We start from the raw sequence: 12473 nt of genomic DNA, 5'->3' as shown, positions 1-12473 counted from the left end.
ACAAAGGGGTGAGCCTGTGTGACAGTGTAATCAAGATACTGCTGACAGAAGGAAATGGTTTTTGCCATGTCCTGCTGTAAAACAGCAACACTCACCTCTTAATTTTTCTATTATTACACATAATTGCTTTCGTTTGGCAAGCAGCCAACATAAACTAAGCCCCAGTTACCAGGGCTTAAACCAGAAGGTGACTGAAAAGAATCAGTTTTGTTTCCAATTCAATAATATAATGGTGATTTTTATTTATTAAAAAAAATTATGCAGGGTCATAAAAATAGGAATAGAGGGGAAAGTGAGGGCTCAGACAGAGTCCGCATAGCAGACAGTCAGCTATGATTTCTCATTCCAAATCCCTCCTTGACCTCGTGAGACAAGAATCAGCCTTGGAATGGTATCTGTTTCACTGTTTGGTCTTGTTTCATATTAAGGACTCCTAAAATAACCTCTTAAGAAAATAAATATGCACAATAGATTTGCTCTTGAGGTTATCTTTAGAATCAACCTTAGTAAGCATTTGCCACAGAGGATTAGAAAAAAAAAAATCTCAAAACCAACACACTTGTTTCCTGCAAGCCTTTCTGCTTTTCCCAACTGCTTTGCAGACAATTTAATTTAGCACTGCATCTGTGAATTCCTAAACGTAAGTGCACTTAGTATACCAAATGTCACAGAGAACGAAATATAACATCCTCTTTATTTCTCTAGAGTACAAGTGCCATATTTAAAAAAAAAAAAAAAATCAATCCTTTAAAGCATACTTTAAAAGGGCCTAGATTTTGAGACATACATAAAATATTAGGGTAAGGAAATGAAATATTTAAGTGAGCCTTTGTTTTCTTTTCTGCACCGACCCACAATCTATCTTGGAAACGCCAGGGGACATTACTTAAAGTCCATTTCTAGTTAGTTTGCTTACTTGCCTTACCACTGCCATTTTGAATTTTATAGAAACCTGTATTGAGCTCCTTTATGGTAAGTGAAATCTCACAAGGTAGGCCTCATTTCCTTGGGAACATTTTAACAGCGGGTAAAATATTTGTGTGTTTGGGACTCAAGTACTGGGAAAGGAAGGATTTCTTTCAAAAGTCTCAAAAGAAGAGTTTAAAATTGTTTCCCATATGGCCTACGTAGCTTTTACTTAGGTGACAGCTGAATTCACTCACTGCTGCAATAGTCTAGCAGACAAAAAAAATCTAGGATGAAGCAAAGCAAGCATTTCCTCAAATCACCATTGATTCTACTGTAATTCCCTCAGGAAATTTTTTTTAACCGCTGAGTATAAAAACTCACATTGAGATGAGAATCAATGGTAATTAGGCATTTGGTCCAAATTTGCAGAAGACAGAACAATTGGAGGAAAGGATTCTTTATGAGCACATCCCGTCAGGAAAAGGGAGGGGGTGGAAGAGAAGGAGATGGGGAAGACAGAGCTGGTTTTCTCATCATCTGCTCTCTGGGGCACTGTGTGTGGTGTCAAAGACCTTTCCAGCTGTTTAAAATTCTTTAGCATGTCAGCTATATTTACAATCCAGAAATGTGTCTGTATTGCCAGGAGGTTACTGCATTTTAGCTTTAGATGCAATAGGCTGAATCACTGCGTTCCAGAGTCCCTGATGTAGCACAAATGTATAATTAAAATAGCATGAAAGGAAACATGAAAGAAACAACAAACCCTCCATTCTTGCTGTAATAAAATTAAAAACAGGAAAAGTCTGCACAGACACTTAACATTTGTCTGCAGTGAAAGGCTTTTGTTATTGCTTTTCCCCTAAGGGTTTCGCGTTTCCAGCAAAAGCTGGCCGCGGATTGGCCAGCGCCAGCAGCGAACGCTAGCCTCTGATTGGCTGGGCCGAGGGCAGCCGGCCGGGGCACCCGAGGCAGCGGCCTGGGATAAATGAGTTTCGCGGAGGAAAGAGGATGCAACCCTAGCCACCGGCCGGACGCGCGAGGGAGCCTGGCTCTGGCGGAGGTGGCGGAGATCGTGCGGGAAAGCCGGGGTTCACGGGCAGGAAGCGCCCCGCGGCGAACGCTGCCGGTGCTTGCTTTCTAGCTCTGTAAATCAACACTGGCTTGTTTGCACTAACAAGGCCCGTCACTGTGATGAAAGCGTGTTGTGTTTACCCACCGAGCCCCACACCACTGTGCGGCTCCAGATAACACTCCAGCGCATTCAGAACCCTCAGAACCGAACTCGTTGTCTCAGAACAGGATATAGAGAAGTCGGGGCTGGGTAGAAGGAAGGGACTCCGAAGCAAGCAATGAATCATTGGTTATAGAGGGCTGCACTTCGAAGCTGTCACAAAGGCGAAACTGAAGATGCAACTTCGACACTATAAAACTATTCACATCGCCTGCTACTATTTATGGAAGATACAAGAGCAGATTTCTTATCTAAGTACAAGTGATCTTTCTATTACTACTTTTGCCCTCTGTGGGAATAAAATCCTGTAAAGAAAAACCCATTTTCAACTTCAAACGCCCTAAAAAATAAGTCACCCTTATTTTCCAAGAAGCCCTCTGTATTTAAAGGGGCCCTGGTGGCTTAGTGGTTAAGAGCTCCGCTGCTAACCAACAGGTTGGCAGTTCAAATCCCCCAGCCGCTCCTTGGAAACCTATGGGGCAGTTCTACTCTGTCCTATAGGGTCACTTTGAGTCAGAATGAACTGGACGGCAATGGGTTCTGTATTTAAAATAGTCAAAGTAAACGCGCTACTCCAGGGGAGATTTTGAAGTTTCCATCAATCAGTGCTAATTCAATACATGCGTGTATGTCTATTTTTATTTACATGTACAGGCAGCTTCAGAATGCCGCAAAGCACTTAAATCTGCATAGAATTCACGTGCAGATAAACACATGGATATGTTTATATAACTAAATTTGCCTCTATATTGTTGGAATGAAGGCTTAAGGAATGTTTCTCATATAAACTACAAAGTGTATTGTTTCTTGGTAGGGAAGACTATGTTTAGAAAACATCGTATTGTGATGGGCCGTATAAAGGTGATGTTTTAGCTCTCAAAGATGTAAATGGTTTACCATTTCACTTTAGTCTCAAAATCTTGAACATCTTGTAACCTGTGGCCATAGAAAACAAACTATACCTTTTTTAAAGGAGTAAATGCTCAAAATGAAAATTAGTTCTTTAAAAGTACAAGTCTGAATTTATAAATCTGGGAATAAAGTTATACTTCTCTGTTATCTTGTGTAAATTGGAAATACATGTACATTTAGCCCAAAAAGATTTAATATTTTCTTTTAATGTGCGTTTATTCACTCAACCACCTAGCCTGTCAGATAAGGACACTCTATGCAAGTCCTTTTCATTTTTATATTCTCAAGTACTCCACCAAGTTTACTATCTTCCCCTCTCTACCCATGGAGATGATTCCCCGCCCCCGCCCCCCCCCCCAGAGAACTAGTGCCTGCCCTGTAACATTTTATATTTGAAAAAATATCTGGATATCTAATATTGAATATCACTAATAAAGTAAGAATACAGCTGACAACAGCAATGGACGGTTTGGGAGTGTGCTCTCCACACCGGGTTTTCTTCTTCGTATTGTTAACATTTGTCTCAGATACTGATACAGAATCTAAAATGCCTCATATGACATATTACCTGTTGTTGTTAGTTGCCAGTGAGTTTATTCCAACTCACGGCGACCCCATGTGTGCAGAGTAGAACTGCTCCGTAGGGTTTTCAAGGATGTAACTTTTTGGAAGGAGATCGCCAGGCCTTACTTCTGAGGTACCTCTGAGTGCATTTGAACTACCAACCTTTTCAGTTAGTAGTCCAGCGCTATGGAAAAAATATCGAAATTGTCAAGGATTTCATTTTATTTGGATCCACAATCAACGCCCATGGAAGCAGCAGTCAAGAAATCAAACGATGCATTGCATTGGACAAATCTGCTGCAAAAGACTTCTTTAAAAGGTTGAAATGCAAAGATTTCACTTTGAGGATTAAAGTACACCTGACCCAAGCCATATGCATGCAAAAGCTGGACAATGAATAAGGAAGACTGAAGAAGAATTGATGTCTTTGAATTACGGTGTTGGTGAAGAATACTGAGTATACCATGGATTGCCAAAAAGAACGAACAAATCTGTCTTAGAAGAAGTACAGCCAGAATGCTCCTTAGAAGCAAGGATGGTGAGACTTTGTCTCACATACTTTGGACATGTTATCAGGAGGGACCAGGCCCTGGAGAAGGACATCATGCTTAGTAAAGTAGAAGGTCATCAAAAAGGGGAAGATCCTCAACAAGATGGATTGACACAGTGGGTGCAACAATGGGCTCAAACACAGCAATGATTGTGAAGATGGCGCAGGACCAGGCAGTGTTTCATTCTGTTGTACATAGGGTCACTAAGAGTTGAAACAGACTTGAGGGCACCTAACATCAACAGTCCAGCGCCTAACCATTTATACCACCCAAGGGCTCCTGGACACATTACCTATAGGACACTTAATAAGAACACAATCTTTATCACATAGCCTCAGTCCATTACTTCTAAAAGGCAGAATAACCTAAGATCTCAAAAGTATTCCACAGTCACTATGTTCTAATTATTATTTCCTCTTGTCAATATATAGCAGTTAATTATTCCCATGGTCTGGCCTATCCTTGAGAAGCATTGGTGATGCAGTGGTTAATAAAGCACTCAGCTGCTAACTGATAGGTAGGCAGTTCTAACCCACCAGCTGCTCCATGGGAGAAAGATGTGGTAGTCTGCTTCCATAAAGGTTACATCCTTGGAAGCCCTAAGGGCAGTTCTAATCTGTCGTATAGGGTCTCCACGAATCAAGATCTACTTGGTAGCAATGGAATGGGTCCCATCCTCATCAAGAATTTACTGTACCCATATAGGGTAAACAGTAGGTACCTATGTGGCACTATGAAGTCCTCCTGTTTTGGCTGAAACTCAATCTAACCTCTATACTCCAGGAGTGAAATTTTCTAACAGTCATACATTATAATCCAAAAGTGGAAGTAGGGTTTTGCATATTACTCATACCTATAGAAAAAAAGTCCCCTTATTCCACCACATTAAATTACAGCCTGGACATGACATTCATACTGCCTATCCTGCTCACAGTCCCTGCTCTGTGGGTAGCCCTGGGTGACCAGGTCCTACACCATGTAATCCTAACCCTGGCTCCAGTTGACTGAGCCAGTGATGGGCACCGGAAGCAAAAGCAACCAAACAGGGACTTATGACCAAATAAACAAATTCAATGTTATTTCTTCTATGAATCCTCTCTAATCATGTACATATCATGCACACCACCAAAAGACCAACCATGCTGTTATGCACTGGACTGTGTCTCCCAAAGAGAAATGTGCAAATCTTAACCCCTATACCTGTAAATATGACCCTGTTGGAAATAGGTTTTTTTTTTTAAGTTATGTTAATGAAGTCATACCGGGGTAGGGTGGGTCCTAAACCTAATTATTTCTGAGTGAGTCCTTATAAACAGCAGAATAGTCACAGAGACACACAAGGGGAATAGATCATGAGGAACCATCTACAAGCCAAGGAATGCCAAGGAATACCCAGGGCTAGAGCTGATGCCCTGATTTGGACTTCTAGCCTCCTAAACTGTGAGAAAATAAATTTGTTTGTTAAAGCACCCACTTGTGGTATTTCTGTTTTAGCAGCACTAGGTAACTGAGACAGAAGGGCAAGAGAAAAAAGAAGGCTCTCTCTCTCTCTCTCTCTCTATTGGCTCTGGGGGAAGTTCCTTGTCTCTTTTCAGTTTCTGTTTCTTGGTTCCTTGGAGTTCTTATGTGGCGTGGCATCTATCTTCGCAGTTCCCCCATCTGTGCTTGCTTGCTCAATCTGCCCTTTTTATATCTCAAAAGGGATTAGTTTAAAACAAACCTTACACTAATACTGCCTCACTGACATAACAAAATCTATTCCCAAATGGGATTATAACCACAGGTATACCCAGTAAACCCAGTGCTGTCGAGTCGATTCTGACTCATAGCCACCCCAGGGTTTCCACAGGTATAGGGGTTAAAATTTACAATACATGTTTTGGGGGGGACACGATTCAATCCAAAATACCTTCTGACTGCCTAGGCTAGAGATGAGTACAGTAACCTTGGAGGACACAAGTTGAAGACAGCAGAGTCTCCATCTGGGACCCTAAAACTACAACGAGAACCCCGCCCACCAGGGATACCCAACTGAGTCTATTAGGTGAGCAACACATAAACTCTTCCTGTGTTTGAACATTGTGGAGACCATTTGTGTTACCCTAATCCTTAGTCCTTTTAACATTTTACTCTGCTCATAAAAACAGTACACCCATTTCTTCCAACAAGGCCATACCCTTGAAGTAGGAGAAGTATCTGCACCTACAGCACCTGTGAGCACGGTGCCTAGTATATGGTAAGAGTTCATTAAACGCTTGGTAACCAACTGGATGGTGACTGAAGAGAATCTAGGTTTGCATACTACTCAGTCATTTCTTTTTGCTATTTTCATACTTTCTCAATACGCATAATCTCCTACTAGTTTACAGATGACAGAAAGTCTCTGTGGAGAGATTTTGCTTTGAAAGATGTTATAAATATGGTCTGTGAATTATTATTTCTGGTATTTGTGAGGATGTTTCCTCAAGAACTGGGCAAATGCCTGATTTCCCAGTGGATCAGCATAACTCTGTTTGTACTACAGTTTAGAGACTGTTCCAGAGTGTTTGGAGTGCCTCATCCCTGGGACAGAAGTCTTTGCCAAGCATTACAAACACTGAATTTGGAATCAGAGGTAGTGTTTTTGAACTCTTATTCAGACTACCACATCTGGACAGACTGGGCATGATGCACTCAGACGGAAAACATAAGCCTCACTCTAATAACACGAAAATATAACCCATTAGCCATAATCCTTTTTTTTTTTTAAGTTTACACATTTCTTTCCTTTTATGCTTTTTTTTTCCTAGTAGAAACTTTAGTGACAATAAAAATGCCACCATATGCTGGTTTAGTGAGTACAGGATAAAGTTCTTACATCTCAGCTATCATATTACTCTTTATTTTTACTCTATGTGACTACTGTACCAGGTATGATTTATCACCATTTCTTTGTATACAGCTACCTTCCCCTCAATATTGTGTTATGGTTGTATTGTTTTATTCCCATCCCGGTACTTCCTAAAATGCTGAACGTTGAATAGTATACTTGTTCATTGTTCTAGCTTTAGAGCTTTTACCTTCAGATAGGTCTTTCTTCCAAGTACAAGGTTGAGTTTATAATTATTTGGGAAACGTTTTAATTGACAGCTAAAACTGCCCATAAAAAACTTGCCAGCCAAAAAGGAGAGAGACTTTTCTATTACCTATGCCAAGTATATATGGAGCACTATAACAAGAAAAGTAAACGTTGTCACATGACCAGAAAATGCAGTATTTTTTTAAAGAGCCCTACCGCTGGGCTGCATGTTTGAAGAGGCGCTTTAACCACATCCTGTAATCAAACCATCTGGAACACAGCGCTGCGATTAGTCACCCTGAACATTGGGCTTTATCTGAACAAATAGTGTACGGCAATGGAGCTCGGGAGATAGAGCAGTACTAACAAAGAGAAGTGTAATGAAACACTTTATGCCCTAGTATGCCGCCACCCCAGTCATAAACCCCAGAGACACACTGCTCTGGTGTTAATGTACTACTTTTTGAAAGCGCAGGGAGCTTAAAGATTAAAGGACTTAAGGGCTAAAAATTGCTGGTTTGGGTAGATCTTCTCTGTCGGTGGCTGGAATATGTTGGCATCACTCTACTCTATCTATGTTAATTATAACCTCTCAGATGATAGTTCAGCATTCCTATTAGGGTTTGGTGTTATTTTCAGGGCATTATGAACAGGGTTCTTTTACGGGAGGATAGTCATGATTCTTTATTGGCCAGAGGTTAATCTGAACACGAAGACATTCTTTTTGGTTCATCTCAACCCTCAACCCTACAAAATAACAAGAAAAAACAAAACCTTAATCCAAAGAAATACGCTACACCAGTACCAAAATGCAAAAAACAATGCCAAAACGCTGTTCTAATCTATGCTTTAAAAGGTGGTAGTCTTTCTTACTCTACCTGTGTTTATTTCTTTCGAAACAACATTTGATCATCAGGATTCAATCTATGGAGATCTCAAAAAAAAAAAAAAAAAAATTCTGAAAGGATTTTCTACCCTAACTACACTGAATAATACTTAAAAAAAAAAAGAAACATAGCTGAAGCAACCTTGTTTCCCCAGGGGCCTTATGGTTTAATACACAAAAGAACACAGAGCCACTTCCATCACTGTCACCTCCCCGAAGCCTTTGTTCTGAGGCCTGATGAGCTGTATTGATTTGGGAAAATCACTGAGCTTCTTGGAAAACTAGACTCTCGCTTATTCACTGCCATCTATTTCTTTCCCATGAAGACAGGTGGTCAATATCCAGTTGACTGGTCAGCTAAAAGAAGCTCTTCGGCTTTTCTTTTTCTTCCTTCCCTAGTAACATTATCCTTTTCCACTTCTAGAAAACACAATGGACTGTTAAGAAGTCTTGTGATTAAAGAGAAGGTTTTGTAACACACCACCAGGAACACTGAAATGTTGTCCCATACATTTGCACAGGCGCCTGCGGGTGTATCTGGATGTTGGCAGTGTTTTTACGAATCACCTCTTACACATGTTTAAGCCCTAATGAAAACTTTGATAATCCAAGATATGACTTAAAAATATATCAAATCAAAACAGATCATTAGAGCTTAATTAATGTTTACTGCAGGCAGAGATGCTTTACTTCTTTTAAAGATTAGCACATAAGTTTTAACAAGTTTCCTAGTTTTAAAATGTCATAGGTGCCATTACAGACATTTTGGAGAGAAAAAGGCATAATTAGAAGAAAAAAAAAAAAAGAGGTCTTTAGAAAGTAATTTTTAAAATGATCAGTAACACTACATTCTTTGAGTTATATAGCCATTCTCCCCCGCACCCCGAACTGCACATGTAGAAACTGTTGAATTGGTGTACAAACAGCAAAATAAATAAAATTTAGAGAAAAAAACTAACAACAACAACAAAAGAATCAATTGGGGATCTAGTTAAAATGTAGGTTCTGATTTGGTATATTGGGGGTGGAAATGCAAATTCTCAGGGGGGAGCTTGTTAGAAATTCAAGTTCTCAGCAGGGGTTCAAATGGGAAGGAACCAGCCCTGAAAATAACTCCAGGGAAAAGACACATGGAAGTAGGTTCAAAGAATGATGCAAAGTATTTACTACCACAAGCAGATCCCACCAGAGCAACACCAGTCTACCTGATAGGGAGGCTGAGAAGGCTTTCTTAATTCCACTACATTCAAGTGAAGAATAAATCTGCAACACCAAATAAAGAACAATAAGAACGTCAACAAGGGCAAACAATAGGAATGGCATTTTAAGGGCTGAAAAAGCCAACTGTAGGTTTTGCTCCAACTGCATATAAAGGACAGTGAGATATACTTCTGATCTTTGTACCAAAAAAAGGAGGGGACACGTTATAAAAGGTATACACACACTTAATTGAAAAGCTCTTCTCAGACACTGCCACGTTTGATTTCCATTTTTGTAGGAAAAAATGATCAGTAACAAAATTTTGCTGTAAATTAGGCAGGCATACATATTCCAAAGCAGCATTGTGCTTGATGGACTGAGACCATTCACATCTCAACATGCAATCCTTAACGCTAGCAGTTCCTATGCTAGTTTCTGCTAAGGTGTCCAGGGACCCTACTTGGGGACAGACAGGAGGACAGGTTTGGAATGTGACTAGCTCTCCAATGACAGTGTGTTGGGGGGCGTAAGACTTGAGGGGGGCAAGACCCCGGAGCTTGCTTAAGCAAGGGCAGCAAGCCAGACGCTTAAGTAGACTGCATCAAAAGCCACCCCCTATAATCCCCCAAGAAGGTTTTCAGGCTGTGGTCCATCAAGGCCCAGCCAGCACGCAGCAGGGCATGGTGATAAGCTCAAGTAAAAAACACAAGATGAAGGAGAGGGAAGACAGAGGGACAGGGAGTCAGAATAGAAAAAACACAAAGCCTTCTGAGACAGACATTTGGGGCAATGTAAATGCATAAAATGTATAGGCGCATGTAGGTGTCAAGTATCTATATGTACACACAGATACATTTGTATAAAGAGATTTCATTTCTTTTCTCTGATTAAGCTTTCCAGTAAGTAGTAACTGCTTTCCTTTGAGGCCTGGTAGCACAGAGATAACCAAAAGCAATGCTCTGATCCCTAGTGCCAAGTTCAAGGCTTTAATTTTCTCCTGGCTCCTTGATTAGGCACCTACTGGTTTATCTGAAATCTGAGGAGTTTAGACGATGATTTCTAGTGCTGGCATTCCCCCCGCCCCAAACACCACCCACCCCCCTCACGGCCTCACCCCCCACCTGCTTTGGAAGCACATTTTTCTCATTAGGGTAGCGGGATGATTTCTGTTTTCCCTAATTTCTTTCTCTCTTCATGGGAAGGCAAGGGTTCAATGCCAACTATAACAGAATTGACTCGCCTCCCCCAATCCAGCCTCACAAGATTTTATTATTAGCTTATTAGGAGATCATTTATTCTTCCTTTATATAAAACCACTCAAAAATTTGGAAAAGGCATTTTATAAGTGTTTACTGACCTCCTATGAGCCATAATAATGATATGGTTCTTATTACCTCCTAATACAAGGTTCCTCTTTTAAGGGTGTTACATTGGAAGACTGCTATGTACAAGGAAGCCCAGCCACAGAGCACACGGCCAGGCTCTCTCACAGTGAAGGGGAAGCAGCCTCCACTGACTCCCACTTTCAGACTCACATGTCACTGAAGATAAGCAACTGAAAGAATGCAGGCCTTTCAAATCATCGGTCCCAGTCGTTTCCTGCAGTTAATATTAATTACAGAGTCTTTTCAGCTAACAGCATTTCTACCCCAGCTCTCCACAATGCCATTACTTCAACTGGAAAAACAGATAAAGAGAACAACAAAACCAGACAAAAATAAACTATCTGGAAGGCAAAAACAACACAGGATACTCCCCAAAAAGAGATACTCTAAGGCTAATGGGAAGGGGGGAGAAGGATGTAAAATACTAAGAACTTGAAGTCATTTAACTGGTATCTGCCACTTCCCTATTTTCCGGTTCAGGCAGCCAGCCTGCTTCTTGCCAAATGCTACCTCCATGGAAGGAGCATGGTAGGGAGAGACAAGCAAGGGGGCAAAATAATCACTGAGATGAAGGAAACTAGAAGATGCAAAGGAAATGAAATATAAGAATGAAAGGCCTCGTACACCTTGGAGGGAGGGAGAAGGACAAGGAAAAGGCGGTATGGAGGTATCCATCCTCCCAACATTTCTAATCACCAGTCTTCCTCACAGGCCCACTGCCTCTTGTAGATCAGACACCAGTCTAGGTCGCAGGTGATTAGCAGAATTTCAGGTTTAAACGTTATTGAATTGCTTGTCGAAATACATGTAATACAACAAGAGATTATAGGGCTGTGTTTTAAAGTAATTTCTTATCATCCCCAGTCTTGAGATATAAGGAGGCAGTGGGAACCAATTGACAATTATGCTCCACATCAAAAAGCTGCTGCCGATCCATAAATCTCACTGGGATTGGAGAGCCAGCCTTCATATAAATTACGATGCTTTATTTAAAGTCAGAACGCTTATTTGCTTTTGTGCCAGCTCTGGGCCCTTTTCATCTCTAGCTCTGCCCGGCCCAGGAGAACACACATTCCTACAGCTCTGCTGGCCACCAGCTGTGTCTTCCATAAATCATAAAGCCTCTGAACAAGTCATTTTTTTTTACAAAGGCCAGCAGCATTTACTGGAGATGATCACCCTGCTATTATTCTACTTGTTGAAATTTAAAATAGCAATTTACAACAGCAGCTGAAAACAGGGAACTGGCTCTCTTAACTGTGTGTGTGTGTGTGTGTGTGTGTGTGTGTGTGAGAGAGAAAGAGAGAGAGAGGAAGAGAGTGTGTGTGTGTGTGTACAGAAGGGATCTGCATGTGTTTGACATGCCAAAGAGTACATTTTGTGTGTCAACAAAAAAACACCATCTTTGCAAATCTGAAGGGAGCCCCGGTGGCGCAGTGATTAAGAGCCCGGCTGCCAACTCAAATTGTCAGCAGTTCGAATCCACTAGCCACACCTTGGAAATCTTGTGGGGCAGTTCTGCTTTGTCCTATAGGGTCGCTATGAGTCGGAATTGACTCGAAAGTAACGGGTTTCTTTTTTTTTTTTTTTTTTTCAAACTGAAAGGGAAATAGGAATGCTGATAGAGAGAAACTAACCTCAGTGCTCTCACAGTGAAAGGTGAATGAGGTTTATGTCATTGGTAAAACACCCTGTTCTCACTGGGAGGCGGCCTGGCTCTGCAAGCAGAGTGGGAGGTAGTTCACACACTGGTAGTTGAAACCACATAATTATGGCT

At 41.1% G+C, this 12473-nt stretch overlaps 1 protein-coding gene across 4 annotated transcripts in view; it reads right to left on the bottom strand.

Annotated features, from left to right (window-relative positions):
• ZNF608 (zinc finger protein 608) overlaps nt 1–12473 on the bottom strand; it is a 115440-nt gene that overhangs the window by 14583 nt on the left and 88384 nt on the right. The gene's annotated exons all lie outside the window — the stretch shown is intronic.

This window comes from Loxodonta africana, chromosome 2, assembly GCF_030014295.1.
Source record: "Loxodonta africana isolate mLoxAfr1 chromosome 2, mLoxAfr1.hap2, whole genome shotgun sequence".
Classification (NCBI taxonomy): domain Eukaryota; kingdom Metazoa; phylum Chordata; class Mammalia; order Proboscidea; family Elephantidae; genus Loxodonta; species Loxodonta africana.
Note: the sequence above shows the minus strand (reverse complement) of the source record. Positions and strands in the feature narration are given on the sequence as shown.